Source organism: Balaenoptera physalus (genome assembly GCF_965194825.1).
Source record: "Balaenoptera physalus genome assembly, chromosome: 9".
NCBI lineage: Eukaryota > Metazoa > Chordata > Mammalia > Artiodactyla > Balaenopteridae > Balaenoptera > Balaenoptera physalus.
In genome coordinates, this window is record NC_138888.1 from 11,721,409 (window position 1) to 11,749,004 (window position 27,596).

The 27,596-nt window shown below is 37.7% G+C and overlaps 2 long non-coding RNA genes across 2 annotated transcripts in view; one reads left to right on the plus strand and one right to left on the minus strand.

Moving 5' to 3' along the window:
• Nucleotides 1-4,264: 4,264 nt before the first annotated feature.
• Nucleotides 4,265-27,596, plus strand: part of LOC309667022 — a 398,987-nt gene continuing 375,655 nt past the window's right edge. The window contains exon 1 of the long non-coding RNA XR_014267484.1: nt 4,265-4,525. This is a non-coding gene — a long non-coding RNA (uncharacterized lncRNA). The remainder of the gene's footprint in view (nt 4,526-27,596) is intronic.
• Nucleotides 19,384-27,180, minus strand: LOC309667429. The gene is made up of 2 exons (XR_014267769.1): nt 24,974-27,180; nt 19,384-24,939 (listed from the first exon to the last, which is right to left on the minus strand). It is a non-coding gene; the product is annotated as an uncharacterized lncRNA (long non-coding RNA).

A 27,596-nucleotide genomic window follows, 5' to 3' on the forward strand; every position in this document is an offset into this window, starting at 1 on the left:
CAGGAAAAACAGGAGAAAACAATGACCAAAAACCCCAGATGGGACAAATAGGTAACAACTAGCAAGATGGTAGATTTAACCCAAAACTTGTCAATAATTACATTTAATATAAATGGTCTAAAAACTAATTAAGAGACAGAAATTGTTAGATTTAATAAAAAACCAAAACCAGCTATACACTAGCTCCAAGAAACCAATTTTAAATATAAATACTCAGATAAATTAAATATAAAGGAATGGAAAAAGATATACCAAGAAAAATAATCTAAAAAAAGCCAGAGTGGCTATATTAACATCAGACAAACTAGACTTCAGAACAATAAATATTACCAGTAATTAAGAGGGATACTCCATCACAATAAAAGAGACAGTCCATCACAATCTTAAAGGTGTACATACCTAATAACAGACTTCCAAAATATATGAAGTGAATATTGATGGAACGAAAGGGATTGATGGAACGAAAGGGAGATATAGATGAATCCAAAATTATTGTTAGATATGTCAATAATGTTTTTTTCAGTAACTGAAAAAACAAGTAGAGAGAAAAGTCATTAAAATATTGAAGACCTGAGGAATAATACTATCAATCAACTTTGACCTAACTGATATTTATAGAAAACTCCACTCTAAAACAGAAGAATAAATATTCTTTTCAACTGCAGATGAAACATTTACCAAGATAGACCATGTTCTGAGTTATAAGACAATACATTTATTTATCTCAATAAATTTAGATAGACTAAAATCATATAAAGTATATTCTTTGATCACAGCAGGATTAAACTAAAAATTTAAAAAGATATCTGGAAAAATCACCAACTATTTGGAAATTAAATAACACACTTCTAAATAATCCATGGGTCAAAAAAAATTATAAGGAAAATGAGAAAATATTTTCAACAAACGATAATGAAAATACAACATTTGATATTTGTGGAATGTAGCAAAAGCAGTGCTTAGAGGGAAACTCATAGCTTTAAATACTTATATTAAGAAAGAAAAATGGTCTAAAAATTATTATCTAAGAAATTAAACCCAAAGTAAGCAGAAGAAAGGCAATAATAAGAAAAGGGACTATGAAATAGAAACAGGACAAACAATAGAGAAAAGATCAGTGTAAAAAAAGCTGGTTATCTTAAAAAAAGAGAAAGAATATAAGTTACCAATATCAAGGCCAAAAGAAGTGACATCACTGCTGAGTCTATAAAAATTAAAAGAATAATAAGAAAATACTATAAACATATTTATACTAATAAATTTGACAGCTTAGATAAAATAGAAAAATTCCTTGAAAGACAAAAAGAATTCACTCAAGAAGAAATAATGTTAAAGACCTATATCCTATTCAAGAAGTTGAATTTATAGTTTAAACACCATCCCACAAAGAAAATTCCAGGCTTAAATGACCTTATTGGTAAATTGAACCAAACATGAAAGGAAAGAATAACACCAAAGCTTCCAGAAAACAGAAGAGAAAGGAATATTTCCCTAAGACCAACACTATCCCGATTCCAAAACAAGACAAAAAAAATATTACAAGAAAAGAAAACTACAGTTGAAGACCTTTCATAAACATAGAGGTAAAAAATTTTAACGAAATATTAGGAAATCAAATCCAGCCATATATAAAGACAATGCACCATGACCAAGTGGGATCTATTTCAGGAATGCAACATTCAAAAAGCAATGTAATTCACCATATTAAGATGTTAAAAAAAAAGCAAAACTACATGATCATTTCAATAGGTACAGAAAGAACATTTGAAAAAATTCAACACATACTCATATCAAAAACTGTCAATAAACTACAAAAAGAAAAAAACTTCCTCAACTTGATAAAGGACATCTACAAAAAAAAATCTTCAAAATACACTGTAAAGAAGGTAAGTCGGTCTGGGCAAGATGGCGGAAGAGTAAGACGCGGAGATCACCTTCCTTCCCACAGATACAGTAGAAATACATCTACACGTGGAACTGCTCCTACAGAACACCCACTGAACGCTGGCAGAAGACGTCAGACCTCCCAAAAGGCAAGAAAATCCCCACGTACCTGGGTAGGGCAAAAGAAAAAAGAAATAACAGAGACAAAAGAATAGGGACGGGACCTGCACCCGTGGGAGGGAGCTGTGAAGGAGGAAAGGTCTCCACACACTAGGAAGCCCCTTCGTGGGCAGAGACTGCGGGTGGCAGAGGGGGGAAGCTTCAGAGCCACGGAGGAGAGCGCAGCCACAGGGGTGCAGAGGGCAAAGCGGAGAGATTCCCGCACAGAGGCTCGGCGCCGAGCAGCACTCACCAGCCCGAGAGGCTTGTCTGCTCAGCCGCCGGGGCAGGCGGGGCTGGGAGCTGAGGCTCGGGCTTCCGTCGGATCGCAGGGAGAGGACTGGGGTTGGCGGCGTGAACACAGCCTGAAGGGGTTAGTGCGCCACAGCTAGCCGGGAGGGAGTCCGGGAAAATGTCTGGAGCTGCCGAAGAGGCAAGAGACTTTTTCTTACCTCTTTGTTTCGCCGCGCGCAAGAAGAGGGGATTCAGAGCGCCGCCTAAACGAGCTCCAGAGATGGGCGCGAGCCGCGGTTTTCACCGCGGACCCCAGAGACGGGCATGAGACGCTAAGGCTGCTGCTGCCGCCACCAAGACGCCTGTGTACGAGCACAGGTCACTCTCCACACCGCCCCTCCTGGGAGCCTGTGCAGCCCGCCACGGCCAGGCTCCCGTGATCCGGGGACAATTTTCCCGGGAGAACGCACGGCACGCCTCGGGCTGCTGCAACGTCACGACGCCTCTGACGCCGCAGGCTCGCCCCGCCTCCTCCGTACCGCTCTTCCCCCCGCCTGAGTGAGCCAGAGCCCCCGAAGCAGCTGCTCCTTTAACCCCGTCCTGTCTGGGCGGGGAACAGACGCCCTCAGGCGACCTACATGCAGAGGCGGGTCCAAATCCAAAGCTGAACCCCGGGAGCTGTGCGAACAGAGAAGGGAAAGGGAAATCTCCCCCAGCAGCCTCAGAAGCAGCGGATTAAAGCTCCACAAACAACTTGATGTACCTGCATCTGTTGAATACCTGAATAGACAACGAATCATCCCAAATTCAGGAGGTGGACTTTGGGAGCAGGATATATTAATTTTTCCCCTTTTCCTTTTTTTGTGAGTGTATATGTATATGCTTCTGGGTGAGATTTTGTCTGTATAGCTTTGCTTTCACCATTAGTCCTAGGGTTAGGTCCGTCCGTTTTTGTTTTTTTTTACTTAAAAAAATTTTTTTTTCCTAATAAATGATTTCTTAATAATTTTTTCCTTATTTTCTATTTTTAAAAATTAAAAAAAAATTTTAACAAGTTTTTTCATATTTTTTATTTTAAAAAATTAAAATTTGTTTTCTTTCTTAAATTTTTTTCTTAATAATTTTTTTCTTATTTTTTATTATAAAAAATTAATAAATCTATTTTTTAAAATTAAAAAAAATTTTTCTTAATAAATTTATTCTTAATAATTTTTTTCTTATTTTTTATTATAATAGCTTTATTTTATTTTATTTTATCCTCTTTCTTTCTTTCTTTCTATTTTTTCTCCCTTTTATTCTGAGCCATGTGGATGAAAGGCTCTTGGTGCTCCAGCCAGGCATCAGGGCTGTGCCTCTGAGGTGGGAGAGCCAACTTCAGGACACTGGTCCACAAGAGACCTCCCAGCTCCACGTAATACCAAACGGTGAAAATCTCTCAGAGATCTCCATCTCAACATCAAGACCCAGCTTCACTCAATGACCAGCAAGCTACAGTGCTGGACACCCCATCTCAAACAACTAGCAAGACAGGAACACAGCCCCATCCATTAGCAGAGAGGCTGCCTCAAATCATAATAAGGCCACAGACACCCCAAAGCACACCACCAGACGTGGACGTGCCCACCAGAAAGACAAGATCCAACCTCATCCACCAGAACACAGGCACAAGTCCCCTCCACCAGGAAGCCTACACAACCCACTGAACCAACCTTAGCCACTGGGGACAGATATCAAAAACAACGGGAACTACGAACCTGCAGCCTGTGAAAAGGAGACCCCAAACACAGTAAGATAAGCAAAATGAGACGCCAGAAAAACACACAGCAGATGAAGGAGCAGGGTCAAAACACACCAGACCTAACAAATGAAGAGGAAATAGGTAGTCTACCTGAAAAAGAATACAGAATAATGATAGTAAGGATGATCCAAAATCTTGGAAATAGAATAGACAAAATGCAAGAAACATTTAACAAGGACGTAGAAGAACTAAAGAGGAACCAAGCAATGATGAAAAACACAATAAATGAAATTAAAAATACTCTAGATGGGATCAATAGCAGAATAACTGAGGCAGAAGAAAGGATAAGTGACCTGGAAGATAAAATGGTGGAAATAACTACTGCAGAGCAGGATAAAGAAAAAAGAATGAAAAGAACTGAGGACAGTCTCAGAGACCTCTGGGACAACATTAAATGCACCAACATTTGAATTATAGGGGTCCCAGAAGAAGAAGAGAAAAAGAAAGGGAGTGAGAAAATATTTGAAGAGATTACATTTGAAAACTTCCCTAATATGGGAAAGGAAATAGTTAATCAAGTCCTGGAAGCACAGAGAGTCCCATACAGGATAAACCCAAGGAGAAACACGCCAAGACACATATTAATCAAACTGTCAAAAATTAAATATAAGGAAAACATATTAAAAGCAGCAAGGGAAAAACAACAAATAACACACAAGGGGATCCCCATAAGGTTAACATCTGATCTTTCAGCAGAAACTCTGCAAGCCAGAAGGGAGTGGCAGGATATACTTAAAGTGATGAAGGAGAAAAACCTACAACCAAGATTATTCTACCCAGCAAGGATCTCATTCAGATGTGATGGAGAAATTAAAACCTTTACAGACAAGCAAAAGCTGAGAGAGTTCAGCACCACCAAACCAGCTTTACAACAAATGCTAAAGGAACTTCTCTAGGCAAGAAACACAAGAGAAGGAAAACACCTACAATAACAAACCCAAAACATTTAAGAAAATGGGAATAGGAACATACATATCAATAATTACCTTGAATGTAAATGGATTAAATGCTCCCACCAAAAGACACAGGCTGGCAGAATGGATACAAAAACAAGACCCATATATATGCTGTCTACAAGAGACCCACTTCAGACCTAGAGACACATACAGACTGAAAGTGAGGGGATAGAAAAAGATATTCCATGCAAATGGAAATCAAAAGAAAGCTGGAGTAGCAATTCTCATATCAGACAAAATAGACTTTAAAATAAAGACTATTACAAGAGACAAAGAAGGACACTATATAATGATCAAGGGATCGATCCAAGAGGAAGGTATAACAATTGTAAATATTTATGCACCCAACATAGGAGCACCTCAATACATAAGGCAAATACTAACAGCCATAAAAGGGGAAATCGACAGCAACACAATCATAGTAGGGGACTTTAACACCCCACTTTCACCAATGGACAGATCATCCAAAATGAAAATAAATAAGGAAACACAAGCTTTAAATGATACATTAAACAAGATGGACTTAATTGATATTTATAGGACATTCCACCCAAAAACAACAGAATACACATTTTTCTCAAGTGCTCATGGAACATTCTCCAGGATAGATCATATCTTGGGTCACAAATCAAGCCTCGGTAAATTTAAGAAAATTGAAATCGTATCGAGTATCTTTTCCAACCACAACGCTATGAGACTAGATATCAATTACAAGAAAAGATCTGTAAAAAATACAAACACATGGAGGCTACACAATACACTACTTAATAACAAAGTGATCACTGAAGAAATCAAAGGGGAAATCAAAAAATACCTAGAAACAAATGACAATGGAGACACAACGACCCAAAGCCTATGGGATGCAGCAAAAGCAGTTCTAAGAGGGAAGTTTATAGCAATACAAGCCTACATCAAGAAACAGGAAACATCTCGAATAAACAACCTAACCTTGCACCTGAAGCAATTAGAGAAAGAAGAACAAAAAAAACCCAAAGCTAGCAGAAAGAAAGAAATCATAAAGATCAGATCAGAAATAAATGAAAAAGAAATGAAGGAAACAATAGCAAAAATCAATGAAACTAAAAGCTGGTTCTTCTAGAAGATAAACAAAATTGATAAACCATTAGCCAGACTCATCAAGAGAAAAAGGGAGAAGACTCAAATCAATAGAATTCGAAATGAAAAAGGAGAAGTAACCACTGACACTGCAGAAATACAAAGGATCATGAGAGATTACTACAAGCAACTCTATGCCAATAAAATGGACAACCTGGAAGAAATGGACAGATTCTTAGAAATGCACAACCTGCCGAGACTGAACCAGGAAGAAAATATGAACAGACCAATCACAAGCACTGAAATTGAAACTGTGATTAAAAACCTTCCAACAAACAAAAGCCCAGGACCAGATGGCTTCACAGGTGAATTCTATCAAACATTTAGAGAAGAGCTAACACCTATCCTTCTCAAACTCTTCCAAAATATTGCAGAGGGAGGAACACTCCCCAACTCATTCTACGAGGCCACCATCACCCTGATACCAAAACCAGACAAAGATGTCACAAAGAAAGAAAGCTACAGGCCAATATCACTGATGAACATAGATGCAAAAATCCTCAACAAAATACTAGCAAACAGAGTTCAACAGCACATTAAAAGGATCATACACCATGATCAACTGGGGTTTATTCCAGGAATGCAAGGATTCTTCAATATATGCAAATCAATCAACGTGATACATCATATTAACAAATTGAAGGAGAAAAACCATATGATCATCTCAATAGATGCAAAGAAAGCTTTCAACAAAATTCAACACCCATTTATGATAAAAGCCCTGCAGAAAGTAGGCATAGAGGGAACTTTCCTCAACATAATAAAGGCCATATACGACAAACCCACAGCCAACATTGTCCTCAATGGTGAAAAACTGAAACCATTTCCACTAAGATCAGGAACAAGACAAGGTTGTCCACTCTCACCACTATTATTCAACATAGTTTTGGAAGTGTTAGCCACAGCAATCAGAGAAGATAAAGAAATAAAAGAATCCAACTCGGAAAAGAAGAAGTAAAGCTGTCACTGTTTGCAGATGACATGATACTATACCTAGAGAATCCTAAAGATGCTACCAGAAAACTACTAGAGCTAATCAATGAAGTTGGTAAAGTAGCAGGATACAAAATTAATGCACAGAAATCTCTTGCATTCCTATATACTAATGATGAAAAATCTGAAAGTGAAATTAAGAAAACACTCCCGTTTACCATTGCAACAAAAAGAATAAAATATCTAGGAATAAACCTACCTAAGGAGACAAAAGACCTGTATGCAGAAAATTATAAGACACTGATGAAAGAAATTAAAGATGATACAAATAGATGGAGAGATATACCATGTTCTTGGATTGGAAGAGTCAACATTGTGAAAATGACTCTACTACCCAAAGCAATCTACAGATTCAATGCAATCCCTATCAAACTACCACTGGCATTTTTCACAGAACTAGAACAAAAAATTTCACAATTTGTATGGAAACACAAAAGACCCCGAATAGCCAAAGCAATCTTGAGAACGAAAAATGGAGCTGGAGGAATCAGGCTCCCTGACTTCAGACTATATTACAAAGCTACAGTAATCAAGACAGTTTGGTACTGGCACAAAAACAGAAATATAGATCAATGGAACAGGATAGAAAGCCCAGAGATAAACCCACGCACATATGGTCACCTTATCTTTGATAAAGGAGGCAAGCATATACAGTGGAGAAAAGACAGCCTCTTTAATAAGTGGTGCTGGGAAAATTGGACAGGTACATGTAAAAGTATGAAATTAGAACACTCCCTGACACCATACACAAAAATAAACTCAAAATGGATTCAAGACCTAAGTGTAAAGCCAGACACTATCAAACTCTTAGAGGAAAACATAGGCAGAACACTCTATGACATCAATCACAGCAAGATCCTTTTTGACCCAGCTCCTAGAGAAATGGAAATAAAAACACAAATAAACAAATGCGACCTAATGAAACTTAAAAGCTTTTGCACAGCAAAGGAAACCATAAACAAGACCAAAAGACAACCCTCAGAATGGGAGAAAATATTTGCAAATGAAGCAACTGACAAAGGATTAATCTCCAAGATTTACAAGCAGCTCATGCAGCTCAATAACAAAAAAACAAACAACCCGATCCAAAAATGGGCAGAAGACCTAAATAGACAACAGAGATTTCTCCAAAGAAGATATACAGATTGCCAACAGACATATGAAAGAGTGCTCAACATCATTAATCATTAGAGAAATGCAAATCAAAACTACAATGAGGTATCATCTCACACCGGTCAGAATGGCCATCATCAAAAAATCTAGAAACAATAAATGCTGGAGAGGGTGTGGAGAAAAGGGCATCCTCTTGCACTGTTGGTGGGAATGTAAATTGATACAGCCACTATGGAGAACAGTATGGAGGTTCCTTAAAAAACTAAAAATAGAACTACCATACGACCCAGCAATCCCACTACTGGGCATATACCCTGAGAAAACCATAATTCAAAAAGAATCATGTACCAAAATGTTCATTGCAGCTCTATTTACAATAGCCAGGACATGGAAGCAACCTAAGTGTCCATCATCGGATGAATGGATAAAGAAGATGTGGCACATATATACAATGGAATATTACTCAGCCATAAAAAGAAATGAAATGGAGGTATTTGTAATGAGGTGGATGGAGTTAGAGTCTGTCATACAGAGTGAAGTAAGTCAGAAAGAAAAACAAATACAGTATGCTAACACATATATATGGAATCTAAGGGAAAAAAAAAAAGTTCATGAAGAACCTATTGGCAAGACGGGAATAAAGACACAGACCTACTAGAGAATGGACTTGAGGATATGGGGAGGGGGAGGGGTGAGATGTGACAGGGTGAGAGAGTGTCATGGACATATATACACTACCAAATGTAAAATAGATAGCTAGTGGGAAGCAGCTGCATAGCACTGGGAGATCAGCTCAGTGCTTTGTGACCACCTAGAGGGGTGGGATAGGGAGGGTGGGAGGGAGGGAGATGCAAGAGGGAAGAGATATGGGAACATATGTATATGTATTACTGATTCACTTTGTTATAAAGCAGAAACTAACACACCATTGTAAAGGAATTATACTTCAATAAAGATGTCTTAAAAAAAAAAAAAGAAGGTAAGTCACTCTTGGAGGAGATATTTTCAAAACATATATCTGATAAAGGACTTTTACCCAGAACATCAAAATAACTCATAATTTGTTAAGAGGAGAATCCAATAAAGACTGGGCAAAACATGTGAACACTTCTTAAAAGAAGATATACAAATGGCAAATAAGCACATCAATAGGTGCTCAACATCATCAGTCATTAAAGAAATTCAATTGCTACTAATGCCCACTAAATTGGCTAAAATTAAAGACTAACACTACCAAATGTTATTGAAGATATGGAGTAACTGAACTTTCTTACATTGCTTCAATGTATAAATAAAATGAAACTTGCTATAGGTACTATGTGAAATAGTTTGGCAGCTTCTTACAAATGCTGCAAGTACATTTACCATACTACCCAGAAATCCCACTCCTATATATTTACTTAAGAAAAATGAAAATATATGCCATGCAAAGATATATCTGAAGGTTCATAGCAGTTTTATTCATAATAGCTCCAAACTGGAAACAAACCAGATGTGCTTCAAGTAATGAATGAATAAACAAATGGTATTACTATACAGGTGACTACTACTCAGTCACAAAAAGAAGTACTGAAAGGCTTGAAGCATAAATGATTCTCAAATGAATAACGCAAGTGAAAGAAGCCAGACACAGAGAACCTACAGGCCAAATGACAATGACAAAACTAATGCCATGCAAAGATCAGGAGTTCCCAGGGTCCAGAGCAAAGGAGAGACTGAATGCAAAGGGTCATAAGAGGATTTTAAGGATGATAAAAATGCTCTATATTTTGATTGTGGTGATGCTTACTTAGCAGTATACATTTGTCAAAATTATACATTTAAGTTGATGAATTTTATTGCTTAATTGTTCATCAATAAAGCTTATTCTTTAAAAATATCAGAAGGAAACATAATCAAAAGAAGCCATCATCATTTATTTAAAATTCTATGTGAAAATATATTGCTCTTTTTTTCCTATTATTGTGTGTCCTGAGGTGTGTTTTATCTTCTATCGAATAGGGGAAAAAATCAAGCTATTTTAAACTGAGATTATGTGGAAAGAGCTTTAAGTGGTATAAATACATTTATATTAAAATTAGAGTACTTTACAATAACTAATTGACGGTTTTTAAAGATATATTTTAGAATGCAAAGAATACACATGGATGCTTATCTTTTTTAAAATTAATTTTTATTGGAGTATAGTTGATTAACAATGTTGTGTTAGTTTCTGCTGCACAGCAAAGTGACTCAGCCACACATATACATACTGGATGCTTATCTTCATTGTGATTTATTAAGCAGTTGGATGGATCTACTCAAATCTCAATATTTACTACTTTCAGTACTTCATTTGAATTACAGTTTCATTTAGAGAATTCTAACTTTTATAATCAATAAGTCATTACTTTTCACATACAATTATAATGAACATAACGTTGGGATAAAATTATGTTTACTCTTTTGCAGTTTCACTTCTAGACTATTTCGTAAAAATTTGAAAAACAAATTCACTGATGGGAATAGATTTCCTCTGCTTGGCTTTCAAATTCATTGTAATCAATCCTGTAACATTAAGCACATTTCCTCATCAGTATGAAAATTAAACTTCAGGGACTGACCTTATAAATAGATCAGAGAAAGCAGAAGGACACTGAGAATAAGTTAACAACATTTCCAGATAATCAAGCCCAATAAAATTGTAGTGTTTGAATGTGAATTTGCAGAATAAATCAAATTCAAAGGTACGTTCCCAGACTTTAAATAGCCTATGCTGAAAGAGAAAAGAGTAACCTAGTAAATCTTGATCACTTTAAATTGGCAGCACCTTGAGTGTGCTCTGCAGAAGGTTTGTGTCAGACACACACACACACACACACACACACACACACACACCATGAGTTCATTATCAAACCAATCACAATAATGTAGATGTAAACAAAATAAAACCAATTTTCTCATATCAGGACGTCTCAGAATCTTTAATATGCTAATCTACATTGGGATTCTTACTGGAGAAAGTTGCATGTACCACAAATTATTTAACTATGAAATCTTTTATCCAGGATCAGCTACTGGAGTTTGTATTTGAAAAACGAACTTTGGGAAAGCTGGCCTAAAGTGGTGTTTATTTTCCCAGAGAAACTCTTACATACGTGAGCACAGTTCTCTAAACCACATCTCACTTAATCTTTTAATAGGTATGTTGTTTTATTTGTTCTGTTTGGTAAATGCCCGAAATAAATAATTATTTTGTTGCTTGTTTTTTAATAATCTCTTGGAAAGTGTTTATTTGTACACATTTTCAATAAGTAAATAATTATAAAATGTATGTATATAATTTAGCTAATTATGAATAGCTCTAACATTTTCTAAACCTAGGCAAAGCTAGTCTGCTTTATAGTAGATAGGCAGACCCTCTTATCTACAAAGGGACACTTTTTAAACAAGAGCGGTTGTTAGAAGACAACTCTCCATGGATCTCATGCATTTCTGCATGTCTTATGACCAGAGGCATTGACAGTTTTTTCAGTACTATCTTTTGAAAAACATTTGTCTAGCAAACAGCCTTGGAAGACACAGAGTCTTCCTCTGGGGCACAGTACTCCAGACAAAGGTTGGGCAGGTTTGCTAACAGTCCCCTTCAAAAGAGTAATTCCTTTAAAGTTTGGTCCCTGAATTCCCTTTAAACACTCAGGGCCTCTCAGCCATGAGACAAATGCACTGCATTGGAGTGTCCACCTGGGCTGCTCCGTATCACACCCACGGGCCTCACGGTGCAAGAGAAACATTGTGAACATGAAGTTCAAGCTTCCTGCTGTGCCATGAGTAATAACATCCTTTGTCTCTGACCCAGGAGTCTCGTATCTTCTGCAAGCATCCATGAAACTGTGACAGGCTAACATTAGCTTGCAAATAGGATAAAAGCTCAGACTTTTCATAGTTCTTGGCAGCTGTAACATTTACACTGAGGTGACACTTTCAGGTGAATAACTTCCTGTATAACAGCAAGAAAAGTTTGACGATGTCAGTGGAGGATTGAACAGCTCAAGACAGGGAAGGAGCAAGGAGGCTTAGTCTTTTATTTTATTTTATTTTTATTTTTTGGCTGTGTTGGGTCTTCATTGCTGCGCACAGGATTTCTCTAGTTGCAGCGCACGGGCTTCCTATTGCGGTGGCTTCTCTTGTTGCGGAGCATGGGCTCTAGGTGCACGGGCTTCAGTAGTTGTGGCATGCAGGCTCAGTAGTTGTGGCACATGGGCTTAGTTGCTCCGTGGCATGTGGGATCTTCCCGGACCATAGATCAAACCTGTGTCCCCTTCATTGGGGGGCAGATTCTTAACAGCTGTGCCACTAGGGAAGTCCCAAAGGAGGCTTAGTCTTATTGAAAGAACCAAATACATACCATTGGTTCCCAGGAATGGCCAATGTAAGACACAGTGACAAAGTCAGAAAGAAATGACAGAGGCAGAATTTCAGAACACAGTGATTTTGTTTTCATGGTCCAGCTGTACCATCTACACAGTTTATGGGACTTACAAGTAGAAAAGAGTGACAGGAAGCTAGAATCTGGGAGAGTCAGGGCAAGTCTATTCTATAGGTCTGCAAGAAAAAATCTAAAAAGCTCAAATAGTTCTATGTGTAAACTATAGTACATCTTATTTTGGTTGCTCTGGCATGATCAGAATACATACTTCATGCTTGCAATTCTAGAATGGAAGAAAGGACTTGAAAGGTAACTTGGAATAAGGACAAACTGCAAAGGAGAACATTCCAGAAAAATAAACGCTCTAGAATTAGAGAAATAAGATCCTACTGTCTACACTCATGGTTAGCACCTAACAAGTTATTCCTATACCATTTTGTTCATTTTATTCTTTTAGGACCCAAAAACCAAAAATCCCAAAGTTTTGGATGATGAAACTCTGGGTCTTATTATTCAATACTGTGGTAAGCAGAATAATAACCCCATAAACATTCATGCCTTAATCCTCTGAACCTGTAAGTAAGTTGCAGTACATGGCAAAAGAGACCTTTCACATATAATCAAGGTTACAAACTTGAAAATGGGGAGATTATTCTGCCTTCTTTGGGTGGACCAACCTAGTCACACAAACTCCTGAAAGCAGAGAATTTTTTTCCAGCTAGAGGCAGTAAAGATGCAGCAGTGGGAAAGTCGGGGAGATTTGAAGCATGAGAGGGACTCGACTAGTTGTTGCTGGAGGGGCACCACATGGAAAGCATGAGAAGGAATGTGGGCAGCCTCTAGGAGCAAAGACCAGCTAGGGGCAAAGACCTTTGCTGACCAGCAGCAAGGAAAGGGAGACCTCAGTCCTACAACTTCATGGAACTGAATTCAGCCAATGACCGGAATGACCTTAGAAGTGGATTCTTCCCAGAGCTTCAGAAAGGAGTGTAACGCTGCCATCACATTGAATTCTGCCTTATAATCCTTTAAGCAGAAGACCCAGCTAAGCTAAGCTATACCCGGAAATTCTGACCTATAGAACTGTGTGATAATAAATGGGTGTTGTTTTAAGTGCTAAATTTGTGGTAATTTGTTATGGCAGAAATAGAAACTAATACAACACTAAACTCCCTCTGTAACCGCTGATGGACAATTTGTCTGAAACTTTTATATTTGAGGATTCAAGCAGTGATGACCCGATAAGCAAACCTATGGAGATGCTGCCAGTTTTTAATTCCAGTGTCATTTATTTGCCTACAGACATTTGTCTAGTAAATGAAATAACTTGATGAATAATTGAAACTTTGCTATTTGATACCTTTTCAATTATTCAATAACAAAAGAGAATAACAGTATCATTCCCAGAGAGTTTAAATAAATATTTCTCTCCTGAATTTATTTAACTCTTACACTGTGACCACAATGTCAAGGCTACCATGCTGACAGTCAAGATTGGAAAACTTCCTTTGAATTATTCTTTTAGGCATTGCATGTGAGGTCACTGTAGGTTAGTGAAGCACATAGGTTAGTATTTGCATCAAGATGCAGTCCTTCTAAAAGGATCTTTCTCGTTCCTTTGAACTAAGGAAGCTAACTTTGAGAATAAAATTCCTTGACAATCTAAACAGTAGAATTGGAGTGTTGTAACTTTGGGGAGATGGTTATATAGTTGATCATTAGTTAACTCACAGCAAGATTATCTTTATTAACAACACAAAAATAGTAGTAAAGAACAGAAAAGAGAGGAGTGGTCTCTCTAGGATACAGTGAGTGGTTTGGAAAGATCACGATTATTTATGTGGTAACTCTGAATCAATACTCCAAAGGAAGGAATGCTTTTCAGTATCACTAACGAGGTCTTAACTCTTCACATGGTTTCTCCCCATCCTTTCATTTAATATTAAGGTACTTTAGCTAATAATAACAAATTACCAATTACCTCCTTCCAAACATAAATCTCAGAAGCAGAAGATTCTATTTTTTGTCTTCTGACATCAACAACAAAACTAGAATAGAAAAAGATGCTGGTACCTCCCTAGAAAATGTTCTGCACTGCAGAACGTGGTAGAGAGCATTAAACCCCTGCCAGGAGAACTTCCACTTTGATAATAAGAATACACCGTATCTCACTTACAATGTATGGTCTCCAGTAAAGGAGTATCAGAAAAATTGAGGGGGAATTCTCCTTATTGAGTCAACATTTATTTTTTAAATTGTACCCGGACATCTGTAAAGGGCAAACTCAAAGTGGAGCTTAAGAACTAAATGCTATGTAATATGTCCTCTTTTTAAGAAGGACAATACCATCTCAAATGGATAAAATTTCCTGGTTTGAAAAAGTCCTCTAGAAAGGGGAATTTCCCAGTGTCCTATGGCAACTCATATTGATATAGCATTTTTGGAATATTTATTGTCACATATAACTCAGCTGTTGAAGTCTGCTTCTTCTTGAAAAATCTTTCAGTCAATATTTATTAAGTACCTACCATGGTCTGATTCTTCCTATCTCTTATTTAACAAAGTTACTGAGCTATAATTCACATACCAAAAATTCACCCATTTAAAGAGTTTTTAAAGTGGTTTTAGTGTATTTAGAGTTGTACAGCCATCATCCCAGTCTGTTTAGAACATTTTCATCATTCCAGAAGGAATCCCATTAAAAGTCTTTCCAGCATTCTTTCTTCCCCCAAGCCACTGGCAACCACTAATCTGCTTTCTGTATCTGTAGATTTGCTTATTTTGGATATTTGATAAATATATGGAATCATATCTTTAAGACTGTTTTTTTTCACTTAGCACAATGTTTCAAGGTTTATCCACACTGTGGTATGTATCAGTTCATCATTCCTTTTTATGGCTAGATAATATTCCACTCTATGAATATATAACATTTTATTTATCCATTTAGCAGTTGGTGGACATTTGGGTTATTTCCACTTTTTGGTCATTATGAATAATGCTGCTTTAATCATTCATTTGTCACACAAGTTTTTGTGCAGATGTATGTTTTCATTTCTCTTAGATACATACTAAGAGTGGAATGCTGGATCATATGATGTGGTTAACATTTTGAGGGACCACCAAATTTTTTCCCAAAGTGGCTGCACAGTGTTGCATTCCTACACCAGCAATGTCCTACACATCCTCTCCACACTTGTAATTAACTGTCTTTTTTCTTACTGACATTCTAGTTGATCCACAATCAACTTTTCATGTGCTAATTAACCATTTATATATCTTATTTGGATAACTGTCTATTCAAATAGTTTGCCCAAATGTTAATTGGGTTATTTATCGTTTCTATTATTGAGTTGTAACAGTTCTTAATATATTCTGGATACAAATATTTTATCAGATACAGGATTTTCAAATATTTTCTCCTATTCTGTGGGTTGTCTTTTCATTTTCTTGATGGTATTGTTTGCTGAAAAAACTATTTGTTTCTCTATTGAATTGTCTTGACACCCTTGTCAAAAACCATAAATGTATGGGTTTATTTCTCAACCTTGAATTCTATTTCATTGATCTATATGTTTATTTTTTTGCAAGTACCACACCACCTTGATTACTGTAGCTTTGCAGTAAGTTTCAAAATTGGGAAGCATGAGTCCTATAACTTTTTCTCTTTCAAGATAGTTTTTGCTATTCTGGGCCCCTTCAGATTCCATATGGATTTTAGAATCACTTTATCAATTCCTACCACAACCAAATAAAAAGCAGCTAGGATTTTGATAGAGATTGTGTTGAATCAGAAGATCAATTGGGGAAGTACTGCTGTTTTAACAGTACTAAGTCTTCTGTTTTGTTGTTTGCACCTCTTTTGTTAATTTGTTTCTTTTGTTCATGTGTTTTACAATCAGTCCTATGAATTAACTGTCACTGTGTCTACTGACCAGGCAGTTTGACTTGTTATGTATAAAAGCTCTTTAGGGGCTTCCCTGGTGGCGCAGTGGTTGAGAGTCTGCCTGCTGATGCAGGGAACGCAGGTTCGAGCCCTGGTCTGGGAGGATCCCGCGTGCCGCGGAGCGGCTGGGCCCGTGAGCCACAATTGCTGAGCCTGCGTGTCTGGAGCCTGTGCTCCGCAACAAGAGAGGCCGCGATGGTGAGAGGCCCGCGCACAGCGATGAAGACTGGCCCCCACTTGCCACAACTAGTGAAAGCCCTCGCACAGAACGAAGACCCAACATAGCCATAAATTAAAAATAAATAAATAAATAAAAATTAAAAGCTCTTTAAAGCTGCAAATTCTCTTTTCTGTTGACTTTGAATCTCCCACAGTACCCGGTTAAAGTATAAGATACTCCACAGAAAGTTAATTTGTAAGCATTGAATAAATAACTTTTACTGAAAGTTAATTTATTACATATTGTGGGAGCTGAATGATCCAATGATCACGAACGTGGAAATGAAGACAATATGCCAAAAGATATTGGAGAAAGTCACGCCAGGAGTGGTTGCTGAAGACAAAAGATGCAGTCCTTGACTTACAAATAATGTTTGGCTGTAGAGCAAATACTGTGGCTTATACATTTTTTTTCCACCTCCAGAAACCCAGACATCCATAAAGGCCAGGGGCATAGGCACAAGAAGCCTCTTCAGTCAATAGCAGTGGTCAACATTTTTATTCTAAAAAGGATCAGATAGTAAATATGTCAGACTTTTTGGGCTATCTGTCCTCTGTTACAACTACTCAATTCCACCATTGTAGCACAAAAGCAGACACAGACAATACGTAAACAAATGAATGTGCCTGTGTTCCAATAAAACTTTGTTTATAAAAATAGGTAGCAGACCAGATTTGGGCAGCGAGCAGTACCTAGTCAACTCCTGGTCTATCATGGTGTACCTAGAGTACAGTGCTGTCATTATAGACCTGTTTAACTAAACAGCATGGGCAGAGGGTGCTAGTTCAAAGAGAAATCTTTTTCATTATTACAACCTAAAGTATCAGAAGCACATCTCCATCAGGCATTCAGCTGACCAAGAGGAAGATAGACTGCCGATTCTATACCTTCAGTGATGACTGCCTCCTGAGGAGGGACCTGGGTTCATGCAGCCAGAGAATGGGGAGCTACAACTGCCCAAGGCCTCTGGATTAGTTTGCTAGGGCTGTTGCCACAGACTGGGAGGCTTAAACAACAGAAATTTATTTTCTCACAATTCTGGAGGCTAGATGTCCAATATCAAGCACGTCAACAGGGGTTGGTTTCTTCTGAGACCTCTCTCCTTGAAATGTAGATGATTGTCTTCTCCCATGTCTTTACATGATTTTCCCTGTGTGTCTGTGTCCAAGTTTCCTCTTCTTATAAAAACACCAGTCATATTAGATTAGAGCCCACCTTAATGACCTCGGTCTAATTTAATCATTTAAAGACCCTGTCTACAAATAGTCACATTCTGAGGTACTGGGGGTTAGGACTTCAGCATATGAATTTGAATACAATTCAGCCTGTAATACCTTCTCTCAGAGAAAACCCAGAAACACTTAAGTGTAAAACCAGCCCCTATATTCTCCTTTTCTTTGTTTCACCTGTCTCTGTACCTGTACTTCCCACTTCCCTTTCCATGGCCACCACCAGCTGTGTAGGGTCTGGATTTCTTCCCATCCTAGTCTACCAAAGAACAGATAAAATCTCCCAGCTTCTTTCTTATTTCTCCAGCCTATAAAGCATGCTCATAGCCATCTGAAGATTTCCATATGCTTAAAGTAGTGTGTAGTGTAATAAATATTCTTTCCCTCTTTCAGAACTTAAACCTTGTTAGGACAGACATAGTTATACTAGAAGAGATCGTTGAATATACAATGGACAGAAGAAAGATTTGTCTAGTTTACTGTTAATAACACTAACTCACATTAACATCGAACTTTGCCACCAAAATATACATATACATATATCATCACTTTTGATCCTTATGGTAGCCTGTGAGGAAAATAGGTCAACCCCAATTTACAAATGTAGGATCTGAGTTTAAAGAGTTTCAGTGATTTTGCCTAAGATTATACAACTAGGTTATACAATCAGAAAAATCCCATGACTCTGACAAAGACTTGGGGTTATTTGTTCCTGATATTACTCAGATATTTAAAGCTAGAACCTTCCTATTTTAAATGTAAATGAAAGTGTGTCATTTCTGTCCATCAACAGATGAATGGATAAAGATGTGGCACATACATACAATGGAATATTATTCAGCCATAAAAAGAAATGAAACTGAGTTATTTGTAGTGAGGCGGATGGACCTAGAGTCTGTCATACAGAGTGAAGTAAGTCAGAAAGAGAAAAACAAATACCGTATGCTAACGCATACATATGGAATCTTAAAAAAAAAAATGGTACTGATGAACCTAGTTGCAAGGCAGGAATAAAGAGGCAGATATAGAGAATGAACTTGATGACATGGGGTGGGAGGGCGAAGCTGGGGCGAAGTGAGAGTAGCATCGACATATGTACACTACTGAATGTAAAATAGTTGGGTGGTGGGAACCAGCAGCATAGCACAGGGAGATCAGCTCGGTGCTTTGCGATGACCTAGAGGGGTGGGATAGGGAGGATGGGAGGGAGGCTCAAGAGGGAGGGGATAGGGGGACATGTGTGTGCATGTGGCTGATTCACTTTGTTGTGCAACAGAAACTAACACAGTATTGTGAAGCAGTTATACTCCAATAAAGATCTATTAAAAAAAAAAGTGTGCTATTTCTGATTGAGAAAAAGGAGGTAAGGATGGAGGGTAGATTTGCCCAAGGAGTAATGAGCAGATTCAGTCCTAGGAGAAAAGGAAGAAAATAAGTAAGCTGAGTAGGCTGCAATATTCAGAAAGTACAATACAAACCCCAACCAGGAGGGGAAATAGTGTGCTTCCCCTCCCCCCCACCTCTGCTAGGCTGAGGGTCCCCAGACAAAAGTCTGAAGTGCTAGCTTAGGGGAAACATGAGGGAGAAGCTAGGCAGAGCTGCCTGGGCTTCCCAAAACCATTTTCTAAAAGGAAAGATGGCAGAAGGCTATCCCAAGAGGTAGCTGCTCCCATGACCACGGGAGAACAGGTTTGCAGACCTGTTTCAGGTGTTCCAGGCCAATGTTCCTTAATATGCAGCCTATGTATGTCAGACACAAGTAAGCCTGGATCTGCCTGCAGCCTGTTGACAGAAGAAATGGTCTGTCCTAGGTTTATCTTAGGGATAAACCTAAGAAGAAATCCTCACGTTGGAATACTCTGTGTTGAAAAGAAATTGTACAATCCTTCCCTCCCTGTCCTCCAGAAAAGGCTTTTTATTTTCTAAAGGGCATGATGCTTAAATTGTTCCCACCACGGCTGTGCAGAGCTCTTCAAAGGGGCGTCTGTGGCTGCCCTTGGGAGACAGCGCCAAAATACATTAGATTTTGAAGCTCTAATTTGAAAAAATGTTTCTAATTCAGATCCTCCAGTTTCCTTTAGTAAATTTCACGGCATTATTTCTCGTTATACTTCCTCTTGGCACTATATATAATCCTACCCTTCTTCTTACCCTTCAGAGAGTAGTCAAGAGTTATTGCATCTCTCCAATTCATCACTTAGTTAAGATGCATAAAGCATAGTGAGTTATTTTAGCCACCTTTTTCAGGCTTAAATACTTAACATGATCTCTTTATCGTCCCTAGCACTTTTCTGGCAGAAGATCTCAAAGTTGGGAGAAATTTTAAAGATCACCTTAGTCCAGCCACCTAATTGATATCTAAATCCCATTCACCCACAAGACCAAGAAAAAGAACCCCAAATGGCGACTCAGCCCTCAGGTAACTCAGTACCTTGTGAAGCAACTCTTTCTTTGGACAGTGGATATGGTTTTCCTGTGTGTTTTTTTGTTCTAGTGGGGAAAAAAAAATCTGTGGCTTCCAACTGTTGTTCCATGCTCTTAGCACTAAACAAAAGTCTATTCTTTACACATGCAGCCAATCAAGTATTGAAAACAAGTTTCGAGCTCATTGACTATCCCGAAGACTCTAGCTAAGGTCAGATAGTAAGGGCGTACATTAAATTTAACTATGAAGTAAGCAAATTGTCTACCTACTTACTCATTAGCTTGACTGGAAAAAACACAAAGAAAGCATCCAAGTGCTATTTACCGAATTTCCACCCTCCCCATGCCGTCTTTTGGTCAGTGTCCTGCTTGTTCTCCCTGGAGAGCCTTTACTTTATCTTTTCCCTCATCATTTACCTATATTTTCCTTAAGTCCCTACTACGTAATTGGTTAAAAATCTAACGTGAATTTGGACTACTAAGTGACCATGACAGAATGACTTAGTCTTCTCTGACAACATCATTTTATGAGAGACCATCAATATTTAACACTAATAAATACAGGATAGCGCAAACACCAGATGACCTAATAGTTTGAAAGGGGTGAGACCCTGAGCTCTGGAAAGTAATTTTGACTCTTTTAAAAGTACATTGTTTGTCTAGCTTAGGGCTCAGTGCTGGAGAATAATAGTAATGTGTTTCAGATTCTTGAATAAACCTCCATGTCAACGTTAAAGAATTGCTTATTTTTTTTGTTTTGGGAGATGACAACACTTCTGGCGTAAGCTGCAAATCAGCTCAGCTGAATTGCATTTGCATCTGGGAAGTAAGAAGCTTACCATAAGCATTCTCCCTTGATTATCATATATTCAAGGGAAGAAAGGTCTTGACTAAATCTTTACCCTCATTTCTAGAAATCCCTTCATTCTATGGACAGAGAGACCCATTAGCTTAGCTGTTTCTCCACCAAGGCAGCACTCCTGCACCTTCTCTGACTGACGAGAAGTTAAAGGTTTCCCAGGAAGCAAGTGCCACTGACTCCTGTGGTTACCTTTGTCAGTGTGGCACTTAAATATGCCTGTATGTCGCCCTGCCCCTCTTACCCTGATTCCAAACCCTCTGAGTCTCCCTGCCTTTTTCTATTCCCCCCATGAAGGCATTTTTCACCCTTCTGGCCCTGACAGATTAATCTTTGCTGGGTCAGCTCTGACCTCAAAGAACTCCAGACGTTCCATTTGCTTCCAGAGTAAAAGCCAAAGTTTAACCAGGCATTCCAGATTCTTCATGAGTGAGCCTCTTCCTACCTTTTTGGGCTGACCTCCCACATTCCCTTCACAAATCCTCTTAGGCAGAGCTAACCATTGGGCTCACCTCCCATAAACACAGACCCTTTCACACCAGCCCTTGATGTCCTTTCTGCCTGGAACTTCCTTTGCTACTTGTTTCCAAAGGGATACGTTCTTCTGCCCTTCAGAATCTAACACTAATGCTTCCATCAAGGGTTCTTTGGTATTGCTCATATCATTTCCTTCTAAACTCTCGGGAGATTGGCTTTATTACTTTTTTTGTGGTACTTACAAATAGCCTAACTTGCACTATTTTATCATCTTCCTACCTGCCTATAATAATGTCTTACACCAGCACCTAGTACTGTGTTTGAATCCATTGGCGCTCAATAAGTGCTTATCAAATGACATCAAGTTAAAGCCAGTAACCTGAGTTTATTCATAAACTCAAACTCCAATGAAAAAGAAATAAGAAAGAATAGATGTATAAATGACACATATACATGTCCATTTTAGGCCCAAGACCAGCTTTTTAGAATATTGACCTTGGGCACTTGATCCAAGGCATTTTTGTGGTTGTATCACTGAGTCCTATGTTATTTATATATTTTGCTATTAGAAGAAGATGAAAAAAGCTCATCACTCACTCCCACCAAGTTTTAGTACTGATAAACCACCCTGGAAACTCTTTTGTGTTTCATTCATTGCTGTCTCCGTCACAATGTTGTATTCCATTGGTACTCTTGCTTTCCTTTTAACATTTCTGTGTTGTTCTCTTAAAGTCCTTGGAGTTGTTGCAGAATATCATTGTGTCTTGTAATCACTGAGAAAAATATAACAATTCAATTTCCCACCAACATAACTCTGGGTAATCCTCCTTTGCTGCTAATTCTGGAAAGGACCAGAAAACACAAAGAAAACATCAAAGTGCTATTTCCTGAAGTAAATCCATTCTCCTCGATGCCTTCTCAAAAGTGACAGCGGAAGCAGAATAAACAAGGTGCAGCTTCCAGAAGCTAATGACAGTGCCGCAATTCAGGACTGCAATAACTGAGTTTTAATGTCCTGAGCTGTTGCTTGTCATAAATCCTCTATATGTAAAACTCTAGCCTCCGCTAGGCGAGATGAATGGTTAGCAGTGTATATATTATTTATTAAACCTCTTTTTATGTTGCTTGGCAATCTGTGCTACCTTCAAACAAGTTGAAATAATTGACATTTAGCACATCAACCTGCTTTTGACTGAGAAGCATGACATTCATGTAGATAGTAAACATTTGGCAATTGCTGTAAATGTCTCCAAATTTAACGTCATGACCTTTTCTCAGGTAAATGTTTTTGGATAAAATGTAAATAATGATTCACTGTATGTCAAATACCACAGTATGTCAAATACTGTGCAGTGTCAAGTTTACTGTCTTGTTACCCTCCAGAGGTTCATAGATTGGTTGACCTGTTGCATCTTTCAGTGAGTTTTATATTAAAGCTCACCATTATTTATTATAATTTATTGGCTTTCCAAACTTTTTTCCCCACAATATGTCTGATTAAGAAGAAGTGTGGTTTGGTTTCATTGTTTAATTAAATGAAACTTGGCATTTTAAAAATCCATACTGCAGCATGAAAAAATTAATTCTATTTCAGAGGTTTCTAAGCACGAGGATACACACATGCCTCAGAGTCTCTGGAAGTAGTGACTGCAAATCATCAAATAGAAAGTAAGACTAACGGATTCAAGGGGCCCATTTTTTACCCTCCAACATCTTTGGGCTCTTCTCCAATCACATAACAAATGCTAATGTTATGAAAGTATAATGTAACTGCATCTAATCGTGCTGCTTTATAAAAATTCATCCTCATTCATCACCATGAAAAGGATCACTCTAATTAATAATCCATAGGTCCTTTGTTACTGCATTTAAATCCTTTCCCTAAGAAGAGTTCTACTTTTCAGATGGCGTTCTCTTTGTACATGCTAAGTGCACATGGAATTTTTTCATGTGACTTCCATTCCTTTAGTTTAACAAAGTATTCTAGACAGAGTATTTTGCAACTGCTGAAGTGCTTCAATGAGACTATTTTAATGTAGCAATCGGAATAGATATGCATTGACATGCTAAGAATAAAATGAAATCTATTGAAATTTTTTTTCTGATGTTGAAAAATAAGATAAGCAATTCAGTCAAATTTCTAGAGCGGTTCCTACAGAGGAACTCAGATAATCAGTTAAAGAAGAAATAGGTATGAATTCTGTTTTTGAATTGAAGTTTAGTTGATTTACAGTGTTTCAGGTATACAGCAAAGCGATTCAGTTTTATACATATATATAATACTTATATATGTAAGTATGTATATATATATATACATTCTCAAATATATATACATATTCCAAAACAAGAATTTTTAAAAAAGAAAAAAGAAATGGCTATGAAGACCCATTGTGTGCCTGATATTTATTTTGCATTTTGATCACCCTTTATTAAACAGTTTTTTCAACAGAATTTTATTAAGCGCCTACTCTGGGCAAAAAGTCACTCTAGACCTTGTGACTTTCGCTCTGGATTGGGGTGCCTTCCTCACAGAGCTTACACTCTGGGGGAAACTTTACATTACACAGACTCACTCTCTCTTTGTTTTCACAACACCAAGGCACAGTTAAAACTGTTGAAACCTAAGAGATCACTTCTTCCAACACCTTCATTTTCTACGTGGAAAACTTTAGTCCCAGGCTTTCTCTCTGACTTGTCCAAAGTCACACACTTTCAGCAGCAGAATGAAATGAGAATGGAGTTCTCCCACCTCCTGCAGGGTTTGTGATCATCCCACTGTCCACCTAATTCATCCTCTAGTGCATTTAAAATGCAATTCAAAATGGCACCTCATACAAAAGTTGGGGAAAAATTATCCTATCCTTATGCAATTGCCGTTATGGGAAAACACAACCAACTTCATAGACATTTAACTATCTCTTAGGAATACTGTCAAATTGTGGTTAAAAATAATAGTGATGATGATAATAATATTAAACTCCTTTATCATGCCTCTTAGCTTCCAGATATACTTCTAAGCCCTTTACGTATATTAATGCATTTAATCCTCAAAACACTATGGGGCAGGTCCTATTATCCCCACTTTACACAAAGACACAAAAAAGGCACAAAGAAGCAAAGAAACTAGCTCTTAAAATATTCTTCAATTTAATGAGACAGTGCAGCCGTTAAAAATAATAAGCTGACAATGTGTACATACGGTACACATTATTGATACTGTAAGATTTCCATAGTTTATTGTTAAGTGAAAAAATATGCATTTATGTATGTGTGTAAATACATATATGTATATATATGTACATATGTACCTATATATGTGTGTGTGTTGCTATTGTTTGTTTTCTTTTAATCACCAGGGAACTTTGTCAAAAATATACTTTCCACACTACTCAGGCATAAAAAAGAATGAAATAATGCCATTTGCAGCCATATGGATGAACCTAGAGATTATCATACCAAGTGAAGTAAATCAGAAAAAGAAAGCAAATATCATATGATATCACTTATATGTGGAATCTAAAATATGACACAAATGAACCTATCTACAAAACAGAAACAGATTCACAGATAGAGAGAACAGACTTGTAATTGCCAATGAGAGTGAGGGGATGATTTGAGAGTTTGGGATTCGCAGATGCAAGTTGTTATACGGCGGATGTAGAAACAACAAGGTCCTACTGTCTAGCACAGGGAACGATATCCAATATCCTGTGCTAAATCATAACGGAAAAGAATATGAAAAGAATGTATATACATGTATAACTGAATTACTTTGCTGTACAGCAGAAATTAACACAACACTGTAAATCAACTATACTTCAATAAAATGAATTTAAAGTAAAAAAATATATACATACATGTGTATATACGTATACTTTCCAGCGTCTTAACTCTAACCTGTCAAATTAGAGTCTCTCTGGATGGGGTCTACACCAACTGATTCATAGATAGATGATACGCCTAAGCACTCTTGGTTAGGTTGCCTGCCCTAGTGTCGTCGAACTCAGCAGGGAAACAGCATTCTAATTAACTGATTACAATAAGTTATACAATAAGTTATACAATTGCTATTACAATAAGTTATATTGTTATGAAATCCAACAATCTAAAAATTCTCAAGACTTATTTACATATATATAAATATATCCCACATCGTGTACAAGGAAAGAACACATGAACAGGAGCAAGAGCTTTCAGCCCATTGCTAACATCGGGCATCCACGAAATCTTTCCTGTCACTAATACACCAGAAAAGCAGCGTTCAGAATTTTAATTGTTAATCCCTGATTTAGACCACTGAACTGCAATGCCCTTTAAGGCTAAACTAAATTTTAAATTCAATTCACTTGAAGGAGTTCATTGGTGACCTTTGAGAAATCAATTGTGTAGTATCCCAGGCAAAAAGATGATCTAACTTCCCTGTAAATTGATGACCTTAAAAGACATGTGCCATCCCTACCAAATATATTGGGAGCGCACTTTCACGGTTCAAGTTCGATGACAGACTCTTATGTCCTAATGGGAAACTTTGAGTCTCCACAGAAAGAGGGATGAACACTGAGAGCCAGCTCTGAGTTTGGTTCTCTGGAGAAACATTTAGCGATTTTTATAAACACTATTTTGGCCTCACCCACTCCTTGCTTTGATTACTTAAATAAAAATTAAAGTCAGTCCTTGATTAAAATCTTTATTTTAAAAGTAATAAATGTTCTGTTTTGGAAAAATAAAAGGTGAAGTGGTTTGTCTCTAGACAAACTTTAGAGGTAGTCATGGAGACAAAATTTTCAGTATGTAGATACAGAAAACAGTAGCTGTCACCATGAATTGTCATAACGCTCGAATAAGTCCACCTCCACAAGTGGCCATGGCCTCACCACGTGCTTTCTCTCTGTCAGGGGCCCAGGATCCCTGAACATCCAGATTCAGGAGTTCCTATCCTATGGCTGAACCTTGTTTCTATTAAATTTCATATCAAGACCAGTGGACCTCCCTACATGACGTATGACCTGTTGCGGAGAAGCTCCCTCCCCAGAGACCCCTGACATCCAAGCAGCCCTTGTCCCATGGAAATGCAAACCAAGCTCCAGTATGTTAGCCAGGGTGGTGGCCATCCCTTGAGATGACTCCGTGATTGACTACAACCACCAGTTCCTAATTTTACTGGCACTTATTAGTTTAATAAATCCACTAATGAGGTAAACAACTGAGTACAACGTTTAGACAAAACAAGGAGATGACCCCTGTTTTGTGAGATCAGCAGAAGCTTAGAGGAAAACAGAACTGGTCCAGAAGATAACAAAAGAAGTGTTAAGATGCCCCACGTTTCATTTGTTTTCAAGGAGTGTTTGTCAGCTCCCCTCTGACTCTCAGTAAACAGCAGCCCAGGTCCCCGTTCTATCTGCCCAGCCAGCAGAGTTAAACACTGCTTCTCAGGACAGCCTTATATAAATAAGTTATGGACAATATATTGCCAACTTCCACCACCTAATAACATCATGTATTTTTCATGTATTGTTGGGATTCATAAGTTGGAGGCATATCCATTGAGATGGATAATGGCTGTGTTCTTTTATTTTATGCACTTAGCCTTCTTATTGAGAACTGCATTAATCTTGTGTTTTATAATGGTGAATGCCAAAGATGTGTCTCTCCTTCTCCGATTACAAAAAAAAAAATCCTGTTTTGACTTCTAATGTACTTGCTACTTCTGTTCATCCCCTGCTTAGACATTTTTTATTAGTATAATTGTTTTTAGAGTCATAAACCAAAAGCTGAAATCT